Source organism: Pleurodeles waltl, chromosome 7 (assembly GCF_031143425.1).
Source record: "Pleurodeles waltl isolate 20211129_DDA chromosome 7, aPleWal1.hap1.20221129, whole genome shotgun sequence".
Taxonomy (NCBI): Eukaryota; Metazoa; Chordata; class Amphibia; order Caudata; family Salamandridae; genus Pleurodeles; species Pleurodeles waltl.
The window spans coordinates 1,465,707,665-1,465,727,036 of NC_090446.1; positions in this window are offsets into that span (position 1 = coordinate 1,465,707,665).

Below are 19,372 nucleotides of genomic sequence, written 5' to 3' on the forward strand. Positions count from 1 at the left end.
TTGCTAAAAAAGTGGTCCACATTTGCAAATCAGGCCAGTTTTGAATTTGTAAAAATATGCTGTATAGGTATTTTGCAAGGTATGCCTGCATTTGCGTTTGCTGCAGACAATGCTTATCGTAATATCAGGGAAATCAACAGTAAAGCCTGGCCCACCTGGCCATACACCCGGCCCACAGACTACTAAAAAACTGGCCCACACACTGGTCTGTCAGACCAGCACATCAGGCCTGATTGCCCTGTAGGCCAGTCCGACACTGGGTCTAGGGGCTATAGTCAAAGAGAACAGAGGAGGAAAAGCATAGTCGCAAATGCTCCCTCGCTACTCTCAAATTGATACATTTACCTGCAGCACCTATAGGTGGGGAGTGAGTTGGAGAGAGGAACAGCCCTAAAGATCTAGGCCCCTATAACCAGTGCTGGTTTGCGTCAAAAATTTTACCTCCGGCTAACACCATTCCTACGCACCATGCGGGCGCCATATTTAAGGATTGACGTTAGCCGGCGCTGCGGGCTGGTCAGAGTAAAAAAAAATGACTCAAACCAGGCAGCACCAGCGTAGGGGAAAATGGGGGTTGTGCGTCAAAAAATGGTGCAAGTCAGGTTTGAGTCAAAACTCATGGCTCTAACCGGACTTGCGCCATTGTTTGGCACACAACCCCCATTGAAATGACTCCTGTCTTATCAAAGACAGGAGTCATGCCCCCTTGCCCAATGGCCATGCCCAGGGGACTTCTGTCCCCTGGGCATGGCCATTGGGCACAATGGCATGTAGGGGGGCCCAAATTAGGCCCCCCTATGCCACTTAAAAAAAAAATAATAATAATACTTACCTGAACTTACCTGTACTTACCTGGGATGGGTTACCCCATCCTTGGGTGTCCTACAGGGGTGGGCGAGGGTGGCAGGGGGTGTCCCTGGGGGCAGGGAAGGGCACCTCTGGACTGCTTCCATGATCAGAGACCATGGAAGTGAGCTCACAGGTCCCTTAACACCTTCCCTCACCTAGGTGTTAAAAAACGGCGCTCATCAGGCTGGGCGCCGTTTTTTAAGGCCCGCCTCCTCCTGTGTGTCAAAATGACGTGGGAGTATAAATAAGGCGCACAGGCCTTAAAGTCAATTTTGGATGGGAACGCCTACCTTGCATGTCATTAACGCAAGGCGGTTTCCCGCATCCAGAAAATGGCGCACACGGAGGAATTTTGACGTTCGCAGGGTCAGGCATCATAGTATAAATATGGTGCACGGTTTGCGTCAAATGTGCGTCGAAATTCTTGACGCACATTTGGCGCAAACAGAGTATAAATATGTCCCCATGTCTCTCTTAGATACCTACGAATTAATAGCAAGCTGTGTCATTTTTTCCCTAAATAGCAGCTAGGTGTGAGGCTCCAAATAGCTTCCAGCTAAAATAATCAAACAAAAGGAGGCCTGATGGCCCCTTAATTTAAAATTTTGTTCTGAGCCAGCAGAAATGTACAATCAGAAAGCCCTCTTTCATGCTGCCCAGAAGGAATGAAAGCGCTTCTAAAAGTGTGTGCAGGCGCTTCTGAAAATGACAGAATACATTAGGACGAAATGGCCCTGCAAGATAGAAGTGAGAGAGGAAATTCTTTTGTCCCCTTGTCCCCCCCACCCTCGTCCTCTGTGTCCCCTACACTCCACAATCTGGGGGGATACATCCCCCGCGTCCTCCACACTTCCTACGCCCATGCAAATACCTGTATTGTTTTTGGACGGAATGGCGCACAGGCCTTAAAGTAACTTTTTGGGCGGGAACGCCTACCTTGCATGTCATTAACGCAAGGCAGTTTCCTGCATCCAAAAAATGACGCACACGGAGGAATTTTGACGTCCGCGGGGTCGGGTGTCATAGTATAAATATGGTGCACGTTTTGCGCCGAATGTGCGTCACATTCGGGGCAAACAGAGTATAAATATGCCCATAGGCGTTTAGGAGGTCCAAAACATCATTGCTTTTATCGAGAAGGTCTGCCTGAGTACTCATCTAGCTCACAGCTGGCTACAGTCCTGGCTCTAGTGTTGTTGCATTAGGGAGACCCCTCAGTTGTCTATTGCCATCAAGGGTTGCATCCTGCAAATGTGCCTGTACCAGGGGCAAGGCAAGGTTCTGGGCTGCCCGAGGAAGGGGAGAGGCTGTATGGCTAGGGACCAGATAGGACATGATAGCTGAAGTAATCTCATAAGTAATCACCAGTATTATTGCTAGAGAAACTACATGGTGGCTGGTGGTGCCAGAGCAGCTACCACCTATACCCAGGCCCAGACTGGTGAACCAAAAGCAGCCCTGGCAAAAATGCTCAATCCAGCCCCACTGGCTTCATCTCCACGCACAATCTCTTTCTTTCCATCCATCCAGTCTCTCCCATTCTCTCATTTCTCTCTTCTCTCTCATCACTTTCTTTCTACCTTCCCCCTCCCTCTCTTTGTTGCTCTCTCTTTTGAAGACTCTGAGGCCCTGATTTATAAGTTTTGGTGCAAAACTGGACTAACGCAGTTTTGCACCAAAAAGGTTTAGCACCTGCTTGCACCATTTCTGAGCACCAGCCGGGCACTATATTTATGGAGCAGTGCAAGCCGATGCAAAGGGTGGGCCAGCGTAAAAAGAATTACGCTAGCCGGGTGGGTCTGGCGGTATGGAAGAAGGGGTTTTTGCACCAAAAAATGACGTTAAGCAGGTTAGAGTAAAAAAAAAATTACTCTAACCAGCCTAGCGTCATTTTCTGATGCAAAACCTTCCATATCACATGACTCCTGTCTTAAAAAAGACAGGAGTCATGCCCACCATCCCATTGGCCAGCACAGGGCACCAGGCTCCCCTGGGTATGGCCACTGCACCCAGTGCAATGTGGGGCCCATTTCAGGGCTCCCAATAGCACTTAAAAAAATAATAATACTTACCTGTACTTACCTATACTTACCTGGGAGGGGGTTCCCCATCCTCCGCTGTCCATCTGGTGTGGGTGGGGTGTCCCTGGAGCCTGGGGAGGGCACCTGTGGGCTTATTCCATTGTGTTCCACCATGGAAATAGGCCCACAGGTCCCCTAACACCTGCCCTGACCCAGGCATTAAATAATGGTGCAAAGCAAGCTTTGCACCATTATTTTACCCCCTCCTCCCCCTCGTGCATGATTTTAGCACAGGGGGATGAATATGCTGCTAAGGCCATAGAGTCATTTTTTTGCACAGGAATGCCTACTTTGCATCTCATTGAAGCAAAGTCGGTTTCCATGTCCAAAAAATTACTTTAACTCCATAAATTTGGCGCTAGACAGGTCTAGCGCCAAAGTATAAATATGAAGTTCGTTTTGCACTGAATTTGCGTAAAAAACAATGATGCAAACTTGGTGCAAAACAAGTATAAATATGCCCCTATGTGTTTGCTGCAATTAACCTTGGGGGCCTGGGAAAAGTGGCAAAGGCAACAAGAGCAGTCCTTGGCTTTCAAAACCGGCCTCCGAGGGTTCCAGCCCACTCGGTAAAAAGCCCGTCTGGTGCTGCCTGTTTCCCCAGCCACATGACAGACTAGGGGCTTCCAGGTCAGAAAGTGCTCCAAGTCCCAGGCCCTTACCAAGGCCTGGGGATGAATGACCTGGGAGCCCTGAGATGGGCACAAGCTTCAGTGTTTGTGCTGCTGCCTGCATGCTCATAGCCACTGCCTGCTTGTCCCAGTGGAAGGACACAGACATGAGAGGATTGTGAGGAGGAAACATACAAGGGAGGGTTGTAAGGAGGTGAAAGACACTGGAGAGTTGTGAGGAGGAGAGAAATGGGAGGGTTGTGAGAAGGGGAGACACAAAACTGCAGTGCGTAGGAGAAAAACACAGGAGTAATAGTGTTGCCCCATTAGCACTGAGATGCTTGCATTTGCATTTGAAAGGCTATTTCTGCCCTCTCAGCCACTGGGCTGTTTAACCCATTATTGCCTACAAGAAAAAAGGCAGAGAGTTGGGAGCTCGATTTTATTTTGCATTACACAAGTCCTCAGAGTATCATTGTGAGCTATGATGCCATCAGTCATTCTGGCTTTTCAGTTAGCAGCATGTTGCATTGTGGAGATTGTAGTTTTGCTTTTAACACTTTCATAACAGGCTCAATACCCCTTATGCAAAGTTGTGTTGGCTAAAATGCCACAACTGGTCGAAAATTGTTATGCAGCTGATGGGGCAGCGACTTGCCAGCTATGTTTTAAAATTGTACAAATTCTAGTCCTTTTCAACAACTGATTGCTTCACACTTAAATTCTGCTCACTCTTTCATTCACATGAGGCAATAAAACTAGCACGGGCAATATGAATAGTTTAGTCCTTTGTGAAAAGTTTATACCACGCTTCACAACACAACAAAGCTACGACATGGACAGCAATTCACAATTCTGCCACACTTATAGGGCAGGCACAGCACACTAAAAAGGGGGCAAAAGTGATTAAAGGATGCTCTCTGCAAACTGGAAGAAGTAAACAGCTAAACCTGTTATTAAATCACCATGCATTCATGTACTCATATCGAATGATAACCCCTTACTAACTAGCACAATTACTTAAACACCATTACTTTTATTGCAAACATGCTAATGCTTACGGATGCATTGAACACTTACAGATACATGTATTACTGAATTGTCAAGCCATAGTTATATAAACCTCCGCCCCACTAAGCTCCTAGTACGCCTGCCAATTTATAAATATTTCCAGTGCACAAAATCAATTTTATTTAGTCTTCAACAATAGCACATTTTTGTAATTTTTCTGCATTGTGTAGTAAGTCTAGCCTCATTCTGAGGATTGACAACACGAAGCGAGGATTGTAGAAATAGTGAGGTTAGTCCTTGTTTGTGGGTTCACTCTCTGTTCTTCAAGCACTTATCACATTCTTTCTCGTGAGAGGATACTGACACCTGCTCATTAATTAGCATCAGTTAGTTTCAGTATTCTTCACATGCTCTTGCTTCCATTCACTTGTATTGAGAAAAAACTCTTTAAAATAATGTCAGTTTGTTTCCATTTTAGCAATTTATGCTCCAACTGAGGGTGGAAGCTCCGGTCCATTGAAAAGACAACTGGGAACTTCCCATCTGAGAGTATTACTGTTCACTGCTTGTACAGTTCCCTAGATAGGGCGAGTTTATGTCCCTTTGCTGACATTTATGTTGAACCTTTGTTAAAGTACCACATGAGGTCAGACAGCTTCCTCTGGACTATTGGTATCACACTTCAGATATTACATAGGGCAAGTTATGCAAGTGCATTCAATACGTCTTTCATAAAATTAGGCAACAGCAGTGAAAACTCTCCTTTTTCTTGGAACTGGTACACATTGGGCAGAAACAGTGCAAACTTTGCTCCTTCAGAGGACAGGTGCAACCAGCAACAGAGGCTTTCCCCATCACAAGACACACACAAATTAGGGAGAAGTTGTGCAAATCTGGTCCAGCGTGCAAAAGCAAAGCAGGATTCCCTCTTTCATAGAAGACAGCACGTGCATCTTCAATTCCCTGTCGAACAGACTGAGCAGAGCAAACTAGTGCAAGGCTTCATCGCTCACAGAACATGTACAACTAAGGCATAAGTGAAGTGCAGGTCATGGCTGGTCTGCCCGATTAACTCTCAAGGAGGACTGTATTGAGGAGTGAGTGAATATATCAGCTCAGGCACCATTCTCATATAAGTGTTATTTAAGTCATCATCCTGAAAGTCCTTCTGCTGGCACTCAGAGACATGCTGAGAAATCGCTGCTACCTAGCAGGACATTGTTATTTGGAGCAGCCCAAGTAACCGTGCTCTAGACTGGCACACAGGTGCCAACCTCTTTGAAAAGGCTTGGGATGCTTGTGTACCTGGCGCTGTGTAATTCCAGCCTCAGTGCTGCACCCGTTCAAAATGTTGAGGGCCACCTCTGTAAGGAGGAGAAACACAGAGGACTGTGACCGGTGACATCATCTGTGGAGCGACTCGTGCCTCTGCTCCATTTCTCCAGGTTCCCCCTTGCACCCCATTTGAGGAAGTTGGCTCTCTATATAGTGCACCAAAATGAAGTACACTGTGCAGAGAGTCCAGTGGATCCTCAATTGGTACTCCGGAGGCAAACGCAGATAGGACTAATACTGTATTTGTGGTAGTGTGGGCGAGCAATTAGGTTTTTCAGATGGTAGAGCTAAGCATACGTTGTACTGACAGAGGCAATAAATGAGACACACAATCAATGAACAAATCTAAGACCAATTTAGAAAAATAACATTTGGTTATATATGCTTTGAATCAAATAGCTTTCTTATAAGGTAAGCAGTTTTTAAAATATAAATACTTTGCAGTTTCAAAAATCAACACAATGCATTTTTTCAGTTCAGCAATGTTAACCTACGAGGGGAAAACAAGAATGCAGTTTTGCAGGTAAGTACATGACTAACAAATCCAGTCACTGGGATTTTAGGTCAACGCCAGGCAAAGTTCAAATGAGTACCAAGAGTGCACCCACACCAGCACAGGGGCGGCCGGGTGCAGAGGTCGAATTCGGAGCCAGGAGCCCAAAGTTAACCAATGGAGACTGGGGGGTGAATGAAGATGCGCTGCTCACGGGTGATTAAAGCAGTGTCAGGGGTCGATCTCCTGGGGTTGAAGTAAGCAAAAGGGGGCCACAAGGCAGCACCAAACGTACACCCTCAGCGACACAGGGGCGGCCCGGTGCAGAGTACCAACACAGAGTTGGGAGACCAGTGGAGACTGGGGGTAACCAAAGATGTGCTGCTCACAGGTGAGTAAAGTGGTGTCAGGGGTCAATCTCCTGGGGTTGAGGTAAGCACTGGGGGTGCCACAAGGCAGCACCAAACTTACACCCTCAGCAGCAGCACAGAGGCAGCCAATGCAAATCAATAGGGGAGATCAGTTTTGGAAAAAGGCTGCAGGCTCGGGCCAGAAGGCTGAAGTAAGAAAACTCAAAGCTGCCCAGGTAAGTTCTGACGCTAGGGAATGTAGGGAGACCTATGGTCCAGCTCTTCAAGACCCAGGGCCTCTGCGTGCAGGGGTGTCCTTTGGCATTGGGAACAGCTTACCGGGCAGGTCGCAGTCAGGGGGAGTCTACAATTTGAGGCTGCGGGCTTTGAGGCAGGGTTTAGCCCTTGATGGACTCGGACTCAGAATCACTGGGGAACCTTCACAGGACCGGTGGGCCACTTAGACTCTGGCCATGGGTGTCGGGTGCAGAGGTGGGTTCGGAGGCAATTTCGCGGTTCCTCAGGGCAGAGTTCTCTTCTTTTAAAGTTGGTTTCTTCTTGAACAGGTCCGCTGTTCTCTGGAGATCTTGATCTTTTTCGAAGGCCAACAGTCCACCCAAAGCTTTGGAGGTTGCTGGGCTGCAGGATGCGACTCTGTAGCATCCAGTTCTTCTTAGGTCATCAGGAATCTGAATTCTAGACTTCAGGGGTGCCGCCTAAATACTCAATTTAGGGGTGTTACAGCAAGTGCCAGGCAGTAGCCAATGGGCTGACCACCTTCAGTGTGACTTACACCCTTCTTATCACCACTTCTGCTGGGAAGTGGGTATAACTCTAACCCTAGTGGCCTAATTCCTTCCAAACAAGATGGAGGAATTTAAACAGTAGTGTCCACTTCAGCTGGTCTACCTTACGGGTGGGTCTGGCACGAAGTGGGCACTCCTTGTAATCTAACAAATGTTCCTGCCTGTGCTGCCACCAAAATTGGGTTCAGGACAGTGGGGTTGGTCATCTCCACCATTTTGGGAGACTTGGGTCACATAACTAAGGCGGCAAGGTCTTTGAAGCTCCCTGCCCTGGAATGTCCATCCTGCCTGGGAGAGGAAGTAACATCTCTGCCCAGTGCAGGTTTTTTCTCTGGGCCTCGAGAGCACTGGCTCTCACTGTGGGGGTCCAGAAATGTGTCTGTGTGGGCTGAACTGGTCAGGACCGGCCAGCTGTTAGGTTCTCAGAGGGCGCGTCTAAGGTGCCTTCTGGGTGCATTTTTAATAAATCATTCCCTGGTGTCAGTGAGGGTTTATCATTCTGAGATGTTTGATACCAAACATCCCAGGTTTCAGAGAAGCAATCATGTAGCTGGGGAACTCGTAGTGACCAATGTCCAGCACATGCATTTAAAATGGCTTCCCTGTACACTTACTGTGTCTGAGAATCGACAAAGACATAGGGGCATATCTGCTCATGCAGATATGTCCTCACATGTAATATAATGCACCCTGCCTTGGGGCTGTAAGGCCTGCTAGAGGGGTGAGGTACATATATTGCATGCAGTGTTTAGGGGACATAGCACACAGGCTGTGTGTCATGTTGTGTTTTCAATTTTTGGACCACCTTGTCACACAAACTGCAATAGCAGTCTGCATAAGGTTGGTGGTGGGTCTCTCAGAGTGGCACAAGTTGTGCTGCAGCTCTGAGGGTCCCTCTTCAGTACCCATGCCCAGTGGGCTTATTAAACAACCCTTCTGGTAGGTGGTGATAATAAACACATTAAATAGGTTCAAAATATACGATAGTGGTCACCGATGGCCAAAAGTAGCTTCCAGTCAAGGACATGGAGAGAGGCCATGTAGAGGGTGGACATGAAATGGCATGCTGAATGTGCCTTGTTCTCCTTATCGGATTTCAAGTGTAGCTCCTTTTCTGACCCACATGTTTCCTTCTTCACTGAATCGATCTGACACCTTTTACCCTCTTATCATTCTGTTTATTCTTTTGCACCTAATTTTATTTGTTCTTAGAGTTATTAGATGCATTTGTGCTCCAGTTTAGGGCACAGCTTGAAGATGGAGAAGTGTATCTGGTAAAGGTCTCCAGTATGTGTTGTGTTTGTGTGTATATCAGTAGTTCAGTTGGGCTGATTATGTGGGAGCGTTTCAATGGACGTTCTAGGGAGTCAACCTAGCTAGGAACTATTGCCTGAATCTAAGATTTTGTGCGGGCATGGGGGTATTAAAGAGATTTTCTCAGAATTAGAGGGGTGTTGTGCCAAGACCTAACAAGCACTGGCAACGCCAATAGGTCTCACCTCTGACATCTGAGACTATTTACTCTGCCATTGCCTTTTGTTCATGTTGTACAACATGGGCACTGCCGACTTTGGCAATGATTTGCAGCCATGTTGCATAGTAAGGCGACTGCTGTGCAGCATGGCATAAAACAAATATGGCAAAAAATATATAATAAAAACATAATGGACAATGATGCATCCAGCTTTAATGCACTTTTAAAATAAACGCATTAGCCCTGGGTGCATCATAGCGCTTTTAAAATTCGTTGTAGCCACACTGTAAAGTATCCACGCTGTTCCTACAAAACACTGGAAAACTAATAGCTCTCTTAAGCGATACCAATTGGCTTTGCCAATGCTTGTTCACTTCTGGCTTATCCATTTAGCGGTGTTCTGAGAGCAGAACTCCAGCACCATCTTCGACTAGATTGTTTGGCTGTGTTTGTATCTGCACTTCCTGGTAGAGTGCATGAACCCATCAGTATCTTTTCTCAGCCTCGGATCCACTCACTGACACATCTAACAACACATTGGTATTGTTCGTAGTTACAGTTGCTAACACTTCACTGCCTTTCTGAAAAATTACAAAATATTTCTAAAAAACACTGAAGTAGAAGACTTGGAAGTGACAGTGCGCCTGCCCCCTGCACGGCCACTTAATGTCACGTGTTATATCATGTAATAGACTGATACTTGCATACAGCTGTGGAAGGCAGCTGCAGCTCGTTGCCTTACCCGGTCTGTGTGCCTGGCACATGCCATATGTGGGTGGGCAGGCTAGCATAGCGGTGATCCTTCCCCTGGTCGCGGGTGCCATGGTTTAGAGAGAACATTGGCTTTTTCCTGCCTTAGGGGTTCTGCCAGAATCTACCAGAGATGCCTTGGGTGTTCGGTGGTGTTGTGTGTGATTGTGTGATTTTGCGTGTCTTGCTGGTTTTGTTTGCTTCTCCACGCCATGGCTAGTTGGTGCTCTTGCACTGCATAGCCACAGACTGAGTCCTCCACACTTTCAGAGTTTTCCGAGTCGTGGGCGCACTGGATTTGTGAGGCCTCTGATTCCTGAGTAGTTTTGCACCCATTGCTCCCAGGGCTTCTCGTCCAGCCCCTGCGTAGGGTGTTGGTTGGTGGGTGTCACCCTGTGGATGGGTGTCTCTAGTCTAGGTGGTTTCTTGCTTGATTGCGTGCTGGGGTTTTACCTCCCTGTGGTGCGGGTGGCACACCGCTGTACTGGGTCTGGTAATCTGATGCCAGCTGGCCGAGAGGTCACCAGCCCCTCACACCAGGGCGTGCAGCCGTGGCGCAATCTCCATGCGCGTTGCTCCACAGATAGTTCCCCTCGGCAGAACTTCACAGGCTTGCACCAGAGGCTCGTGTGCGGGGCGGGAGCCCCCTCGCCGCCTTGTTGCACAATGTTATGATTGGGCAAGGGGAGACTTGGGCAATTACCGAGCACTTGAGGTGGTGGGGAGAGGGGGGCGGGGCAGAGACATTGAGGAAGAAACAAGAAAGTGAAGCGGACGATTGCTTCAAGAGAAGGCTATTCAAGCGAAGGGGCGATCTAGGAACAGGTGGCTGAGTGAGGCGCTATATAAATACAATTACTATGCAGTGCAGACTCGTGAAATACGGAAGGAAACGACAGCGTGAGTTTCAGTGGTTTAATGAAAACCTGAGGCGGGGGGGTTAGCCTGGCTAGGATTGGCGAGGCCCCCCTCATTAAACTTGCAGGCACCTTGTCGCCCCGCCCTCGCTTTCTTTCGCAAGTCCTGGCAGACAGTGGCATAAGGTCAAATGGTGACCCCCCCCCCTAGAGAATGTGGCTCTCCCTATCCCACAAATATGCAGGGTCGTAGGAGACACTATACATTTCTGGGGAGGGCAGCGACAGCCTTGGAACTTCTCAATTTACCTTATACAAATCCCCCATTATTTGCGAAATGCATGCTTCGATAAATGTACACAATCATATAGTTTGGACGTGAAAAAGGGAAAAAAAAGGGGCATGTTGCCAGTTTGAAAGTATGTTTTATTGTTATTTACGTTCACAAAGTATTTAGACCAAATGTGAAAAAATGTGTCGATTAACCTTGCATCTTCATGCACCAGATAAATAAAGGTAGGAGGGTAAAAAGGAAGAACATAGCTTTTGCGCCGCAACCCATCATGCCCCTCACCTCATGCCAATTGGTGCCGCACTGGAGATTTCAAAAGCGATCAGGTACAATAATTGTAAACTGTGCTCTGGAACCGTAGTTCTAATAACACTTCTGCTCCTCTGTGTGATCTTGGGCAGGTCAGCTCCACATCAGTCAAAACTGGGAGCATTTACACTGAAGAACCTCTTGGTGTTACAGACTATTTAATACATGGGATTCTGTGATGCCTGTATAAACAGAAGTCAATAGTTTCTATATGATCGGCTACTTCTGATGCATCAAGTCACTGATTACAAAGAAACTCAACTATTATAAGGTTAATACAGTCCAGTTTTGACTTGCCTTCTACCAGAGCCAGCAGCCAAGGTGAAAGGCAGGTCAGGACATGGAACATAATTAAAGTAGCTGTTTAAAGCAACAAATGGAATGTTGCTTTTTTTTCTTTTCCTCTATTTTAATAGCTTAAAATTACAGAAGTTACCACTAAGGCATTGATTCTCAACCTTTTGTCTCCTGAGGGCCCCTACTCAATCACCACCGGAAGCCGGGCACCCCGAAGCAAATTGTATAATTTAAATTTCAAATAGTAATTCGCTAAAAACAAGCAAGTTCACACCAAACAAATACTCAAATTACTAAAGATCTAATTATTCTATATTGAAAAAATATCCAAGAATCGAAAATTTTTAATGGGAAGGTTGGCACTGCATCTCAGGTGACTAACCTTTCATTGTTTGGTCTTATTTAGGAAAGCGGAATCCTCAGGTCAGATTCTACATTTCCCAAGCGATTTCTGTTTCTATTTTTTAGGTACCTAAGATCTGAAAAGGCTTTTTTCACATAAATATGTGGTGGGGAAAGAAAGTAAACCATAAGGGCCTCGCATCTCTCCATAGCCTCTCTGTCACGTATAATTCATTTGTTTATTAGCACCTCTCATACCAGTGTAAGGTGTTGGAGCACATACTGTTCTTTGCACGATACACATTCTTTGCAGCAGGCATATTACCCATCTGCACTTCCTTAGATGAGTCAAAACTGCCACTAGACAAAACTCCTACCTCTCTCCCCCAGGTACATTAATCACCAGAGTTATCTTGATGCTTTTATTTTTGCCCGAAAGCTTCTGGTAACTGCTAGGAAACGGGGGTGGAGAGGCAGGGGGCTGAAAAATAAAAAAAGAACACTTAATCTGTGTATGGCTGCCGTCTCTCCTCCATCCTCTTCTCTTCCTGAGTCCCGGCAGCACAGAAGCACACAGGCTCCCAGACTCCCCTAAGCCAATCAAAATACTGCTGTCACCAGCATGACAGCAGCGTCGTGATTGGTCTGAGCAGCCTGGTTCTGCACTCAGATAGGGAGTGGGAGCCTGATCCTGTTCCCCACCTGGCTGTGCAATACAGCCGGGTGGGGAAACACTAAGTGCGCATGTCTGTTTGGCCAGCCCAAGCAGCCGGCTAAACCGTCATGCGCACTTATGGTGCACATTCCACTCCTCCTCCATGTGCATAGCCCAGCCTACCACCCTAACTTGGCTCTGCACTGAAAAATAAAATGATAATAACATCATTTTATTATCATTTTATTTTTCTCTTTATGACCTGCTCAGAGCAGTAGGGGAACGCTCCTCCCCCTCAGCGGAGGAGCCGCTGCTGCTGGATGTACAAGTAACTTTGCAGTGCTTTTAAAACTGCTGCACAAAGGAAGTAATACATATAAAAACACATGTGTTTCTAGATGCCCCAGCTGGAGAAGTGTCTTTCTGCTGGACCAGGTCTGCAGATTCCCTGGGAGTATGTCACAGACCCTTGGGGAGCCTCAGACCACAGGTTGGGAACTGCTGTACTAAGGTTTTAGGTGGCTTGTGGGTAAGTTGATGGTGTGGTATTATTTGGGCTATTGTACCCCTTGGCGTAGATGATAAGGATACTGCAAGTCATCTTGGAGTTCCATACTTTATAAACAAGCATTGGCAAAGCCAATAGGTCTCACCTATGCAGAGCTATCAGCTTTGTTAGCGTGTTTTAGCCATCTTGTAAACTAGCATGGCTGCTGTTCAGAGTGGCTATACGTTAATGGCATAAAGGAGAATGACATGTCATAAAGTGTTGTTGATTGGTGTGGCATAGAATGTCAAGGAGTGAGTAGAGTGTTGTAGAGTGGAGTAGAGTGGAGAGGAATAAAGAAGAGTGCAGTGGCATAGAGTGGAGTAAAGTAAGGTGGAGTGCCATAGAGAGAGTTGAATAGGGTGTCGTTGAGCATAGTACATTGTGGTATAGTGCAGTGTCATAGAGTGGAGAGGAGGAGAGTATCGTAGATTGAAGTGGAATAGAATGTCATAGCGTGGCATAGAGTTGAGTAGTATGTCATAGAATAGAGAGGAGTAAGGTGGCATGGAGTGGTGTAGAGGCAATTGTGTATAAAGTCACAGAGTGGAGTAAAGTCTATAGTGGCACAGAGTGGAGTAAAGTTTAATGGAGTAGAGTGTCAGAACGGAGTATTATGGAGTGTAATGTCGTAGAGTGAAGTGTCATAGAGTGATCTAGAGTGAAGTGGTGCAGAGTAGATTGGCATAGAGTGCATTGGTTTTTAGTAAAGTGGTGCAGAGTGCATTGGTGTAGAGTGCACTGGTTTAGAGTAGAGTGCACTACTTTAGTGGTGAAGAGTAGAGCTGCAGAGTGGAGTGGTTCAGCATAGATTACAGCGGCACAGAGTGCAGTGGTGCAGAGTGCTGTGTCATAGGGTGATGTGGTGCATGGTAGAGTGGAATGCTGCAAGATAGAGTGGTGTAGAGTGTAGTGGCATAGAGTGCATTGGTGAAGAGTGCAGTAGAGTGGCACAGAGGTGAGCGGTGGCAAGTAGAGTGCAGTGGTGCAGAGTACAGTGGTTTAGAGTTCAGTGGCAAAGTGTGCACTGTTGCAGAGTTGAGTGTCATAAAGGGCAGTGGTGTAGAGTAGAGTGGCATAGAGTGCATTGGCGTAGAGTGCAGTCGCATAGAGTGGCATAGAGTACAGTGGTGCAGAGTAGAATAGAGTGGCGTAATGTGCAGTGTTGCAGTGCAAAGGGGGTCATAGAGTGCAGCGGTGTAAAGTGATGTAGAGAGCAGTGGTGTTGAGTGCAGCGGTGCAGAGTGGAAAAGAGTGGTGTAGAGTAGATTGCTGCAGTAAAGTACAGTGGTGTATAGTAGAGTGGTGTAGAGTGCACTGACGTAGTTTACAGTGGTGCAGAGTAGAGTGGAGTGTCCTAGACTAGAGTGGGGTAGAGTGCATTGGCATAGTGTAGAGTGGTACAGAGTAGAGTAGAGAGGTGCAGAGTAGATTGCAGTGGCATGGAGTGATCCAGAGTAGAGTGGAGTGACATAAAGTGGAGTATGCGGTAGCACACTGCATTACAAGCAACACATCTTCAACTGAAATTACCAATACATTTGCAAAGACATACAGTTTTACTGATAAAAACATACAGCACACAAATGTTAATGTGTGGAAATGTCATTACCTAGTGTATTGATTTGTTTCGATCATCTTAAAATATTTGTTTCCACTACACTTATATTCTTAAGTATCTGCAAATTTAATTCACAAACATTTGAAGTTTGTTGTGTGGTAGATAAAAGTAGCATCCTAAAGCCTTCCTCCACCGCACCCCCAGTAGCTAGCATGATTGTCATATAAGTTCTCTCACTATGAAGTCAGAGAAAGAAAGATAAACACCAAGCTCCATGGGAAGACAGAGCCTGTAATTTGACCTTGGTCTTTGAATGCACAGCAAGTGAGACAAGATAAGAACAACATTTGAAGGCCTGTTTACAGACATCGAACACTGGTGGAAGGATAAAGTATACAAGGCTGCGTTACTGTAGGGACAAACTCAAGCGGACAGCCTAAATCAAATACAGCTAGCAAATAGAAACTAAGCAAATGTAAATTGCAAAGACAAAGATAAGCAATGGGTGAAGTACATTCCCAGTGAAGCTTTCCAAATGTCTTGTAAATGACTTTAGCAAACCAGACATCTTCGATCTAATGAACTCAGCCTTCAGCCTAGTTCCTATATATGTTTATGTAACTCCTCTGTGACTACAACGGTCAAACTGTATATTGCTATTTAGGGCCTTTTACACATGCTTTTATGGGCCAGGACTGCTGTATGGTCCTGTAACATTATGAAATGTGCGCAGATTTATGCAACTGCAATGATACAAACACTGTATTTCTGATGCCTGGGTTGGCTATCACCAGGGCCACTGGAATTATGCAAATGTGTGCTGCAGTGTTTTTTTGCATAGTTACGGATTTGCTGCATAATCTGCAGATTTAAATAAAAGCTGTTCAAAAGTTACTAAAAAATGCAGCAACACGTGTTGATGCGCATTGCAGGGCCCCTTTGCAAACGCTGACTGCTAACATTTCTTTTGCTTTTTGCTATATTTAGGTGTTAAGCTGGTACTAATGAGGTACAACATAAGTCCAGAGAGTGTTAACAAGTTTAACAATGACAAAATAATGAAATACTATCACAAAATGTGTCATATTATGTCACATAATTTGCCTCGTCTGCCTGCATAACTTAGTCAACCCTGCCACATAATTTGGCCCTCCCCTGCTGCATAATTCTGGTGGCCTTATCACCAATGCATCCTCATGTAACTGTTATTCTTTATTTGCCATTTTTTCTGCCTCTACTGATAAAAATTGAAAATTAATGGAAAAAAAATAATACAAGTCAAACGAGAATGTTAAATACAGAAAAGATAATATACTTCAATATGCTTAAGTACGTGACAATAATAACATAACTAATAACACCAGGCAAACTGCCTAACATGAATGAAAAGTGGCTTCTCCCTGTTAGCCACCCTGTAATCCAACCCTTTATTACTTAGATAAAAAACATTTGGCCCAATTCACAAAGGTAAACTTAGACATTTGGTCTAAATTTAGACCAAACATCTAATTTTACGATTTTTGGGAATTAACAAAGGGCATTTACAAGTATTATCTTTACGTCTGCATTTGGGGCGGATCTCAGTTACGTGTAAATGTTAGAAAGAGATACCCATCTAGTAGCTAAATTGTATAATGTTAAAAGATAAATTCTCACCTTCCCCGTTTCAGTAAATGGTGTGATCCTAGGCAACTACAAATACTCAGGACACAAGTCCTAAAAAAAAGAAGTGGAGGGGACTAACCAAGGTAGGCAGTATGCAAGTGACATCACAACGCATGACATCATGGTGTGTGACATTGCACTTGGCGCCACAACCCATGGCCTCAAATTGGTGGCATCAGATCTTAACACCTCAAGACATATGTTTAGCAGGTCTATTGTGAGTATATTGAGCACTTTACGATATTCAACAAATGAGCTTTTGCTTTGGGGTTATGCCAAAAAAGTTAGGCAACATTGACACAAAATCTGGGCCTCAATTTATCAATTTATTTTTTAGAGGCTCTACCACCAAGAAATTGGCAAAAGAGAGAAATGTGGCAGCAAATCAGTTCTGCTTAATTGGCGCAAAGTCTGCATTTTAAAATATCTTGTGGGGTTAAGGCATCTGCTGAAGAGATCTCTTTGTGTCCAGTATATCTCAGGGAATAATAATAATGTGTATGATGTACAGCACTTGGACCCCCTGCATTAGAGTAAGTAGCGCTATAAAAGAAACAAAACAAAATAGTGGTATTTAAATTGTTATTTGTGTAAATACTTGGGTAGACCAACACATCTGACATTCTTACAGTGCATACCTATCTCTTAAATAAATGCAGGGACTGAACAAATTGAAAACCATGGCCCATATTTATACCGCCAGCTAACGCCATTCCAACTCGCCAGGCGGGCGCCTTATTTATGGATTGACGTTAGCCGACGCTGCGGGCTGGTCAGAGTAAAAAAAAATGACTCTAACCAGGCAGCGCCGGCGTAGGGGAAAACGGGGGTTGTGCGTCAAAAAATGATGCAATTCAGGTTAGAGTAAAAAATCATGGCTCTAACCAGACTTGCGCCATTTTTTTACGTACAACCCCCATGGCAATTACTCCTGTCTTAGCAAAGACAGTAGTCATACCCCCCTGCCCAGTGGCCATGACCAGGGGACTTCTGTCCCCTGGGCATGGCTATTCGGCACAGTGGCATTTAGGGGGGCCCAAGTTAGGCCCCCCCATGCCACTAAAAAAAGAATTAAAAAAATACTTACCTCAACTTACCTTTACTTACCTGGGATGGGTCCCCCCATCCATGGGTGTCCTCCAGGGGTGGGTGGAGGTAGCAGGGGGTGTTTCTGGGGGCAGGGAAGGGCACCTGTGGACTGCTTCCATGGTCAGAGACTTGTGACGTTCGCAGGGTCAGGCGTCATAGTATAAATATGGTGCAAGGTTTGTGCCGAAAGTGCGTAAAAATATTTAACGCACATTCGGCGCAAACAGAGTATAAATATGCCCCCATGTCTCTCTTAGATACCTATGAAGTAATAGCAAGCTGTGTAATTTTTTCCCTAAATAGCAGCTAGGTCTGAGGCTCCAGATAGCTTCCAGCTAAAATAATCAAACAAAAGGAGGCCTGATGGCCCCTTAATTTCAACTTTTGTCCTGGGCCAGCAGAAATATACAATCAGAAAGCCCTCTTTCATGCTGCCCAAAAGGAATGAAAGCGCTTCTGAAAGTGTGTGCAGGCGCTTCTGAAAATGTCAGAATACATTGGGACGAAATGGCCCTGCAAGATAGAAGTGAGAGGGGAAATTATTTTGTCCCCTTGTCCCCCCCACCCTCGTCCCCTGTGTCCTCTACACTCCAAAATCTGGGGGGGATACATCCCCTGCAACCCCCACACTTCCTACGCCCATGCAAATATGTATTGTTTTTGGACGGAATGGTGCCCCTCGGAAGGGTTTGGAGGCCCCTAAAGGATTTTCGTCCCTGCGCTGCAGGGGCCTGTGTTACCCCCCCTGAGTATGTATGGAGCATAAAGAAAATGAGACAGTAAGGGGCGGTGATGAAAAAATGAAAAATAGGGAGGGGGGAAAGGGAGAGACTTTTGACCACCATCGACCCCAAACGTACCTCAGGAGAATAGTCCGGTCCACTTGTTTTTGGGTCAGCACAGCAGGGGGTTCGTTCCATTGCTATACACTACTCTTACACCTCACCCCCGCCCCCCAGTGCACAGCCGTTTCCCTCCGATACCTAATTGTCTACGTTATTTGAGCTGGGCATCATCATGTGTTCTGTTTTTTAATAATCCCTGAGAAAGACATCTGGCAATTCAGGCAACTGTGCTCACCAAACCTTTTATTTCTCACTGAATCCAAATTCCTACTTATGTCTGATCACGGACACAAAGTGCCTGATTTGGTGGTTGGCGGACCGGTCACTCCATCACAAACATGAAGAATGACCCATCCGCCTTATTACAAGTGCAACAGAATACAATGCACTTGTAATACAGTGAATAGGATATTTAGCATGAAGTAGCAAAAACAAATTCACTGTGCTTCCAGGACCCCTTCATTACCATGGCAACAGCTCAAGATCAGTCATCTATAGAAGAGTCCAAGATATAGAGGCACAGTACCCTTTGACAAGGATACTCAAGGTGAGATGACATGATGGTAAGAACATTTCATTGCTTGGGACAGTTGTACCACCTGCACCAGACCCCTAGATCTCTGTAGTTGGGGTCCTTAGAGTGTCCAGTACTCAACTGTTGCACATGGTGTGTAAAGGACTTGTCAATGCATATGCATTGTTAAAATATTTTGCGGGCTTCTTTGCCATTCAGTTTCAGCAAGAAAGACACATTTTACCATTTTTTCTATGAATGGACAACATTTCCATAACCCAGTACATAAACTCATCTGTGAGGCGCCACTCCTAAAGTCCTGGCATGGTGGTCAAAGTCATGTTGGGAGTTCTGTCTCCATCACAAAATGTCATATAGGGAAGAATTTCGTCTTGTCATCCAAATGGTGGAAGGTTGACATTTCAGGCAATTCCATGACAGGAGACGTCATCTAGTATTTTCCAAACTCTGAATCGTCACTGGGCCTTTTGCCAATAGAGCTTCATCTCATGTTTGAACTCCCAATTGCCGCACTTTTATACTATCATCTTTCTCTAGCCATAGATATCCTCTTGAAGGATTGGTTGACCGGTCACATTTTCACTTTCCCTCCTTTTATGATCTCCAGGTCCGTGGCTC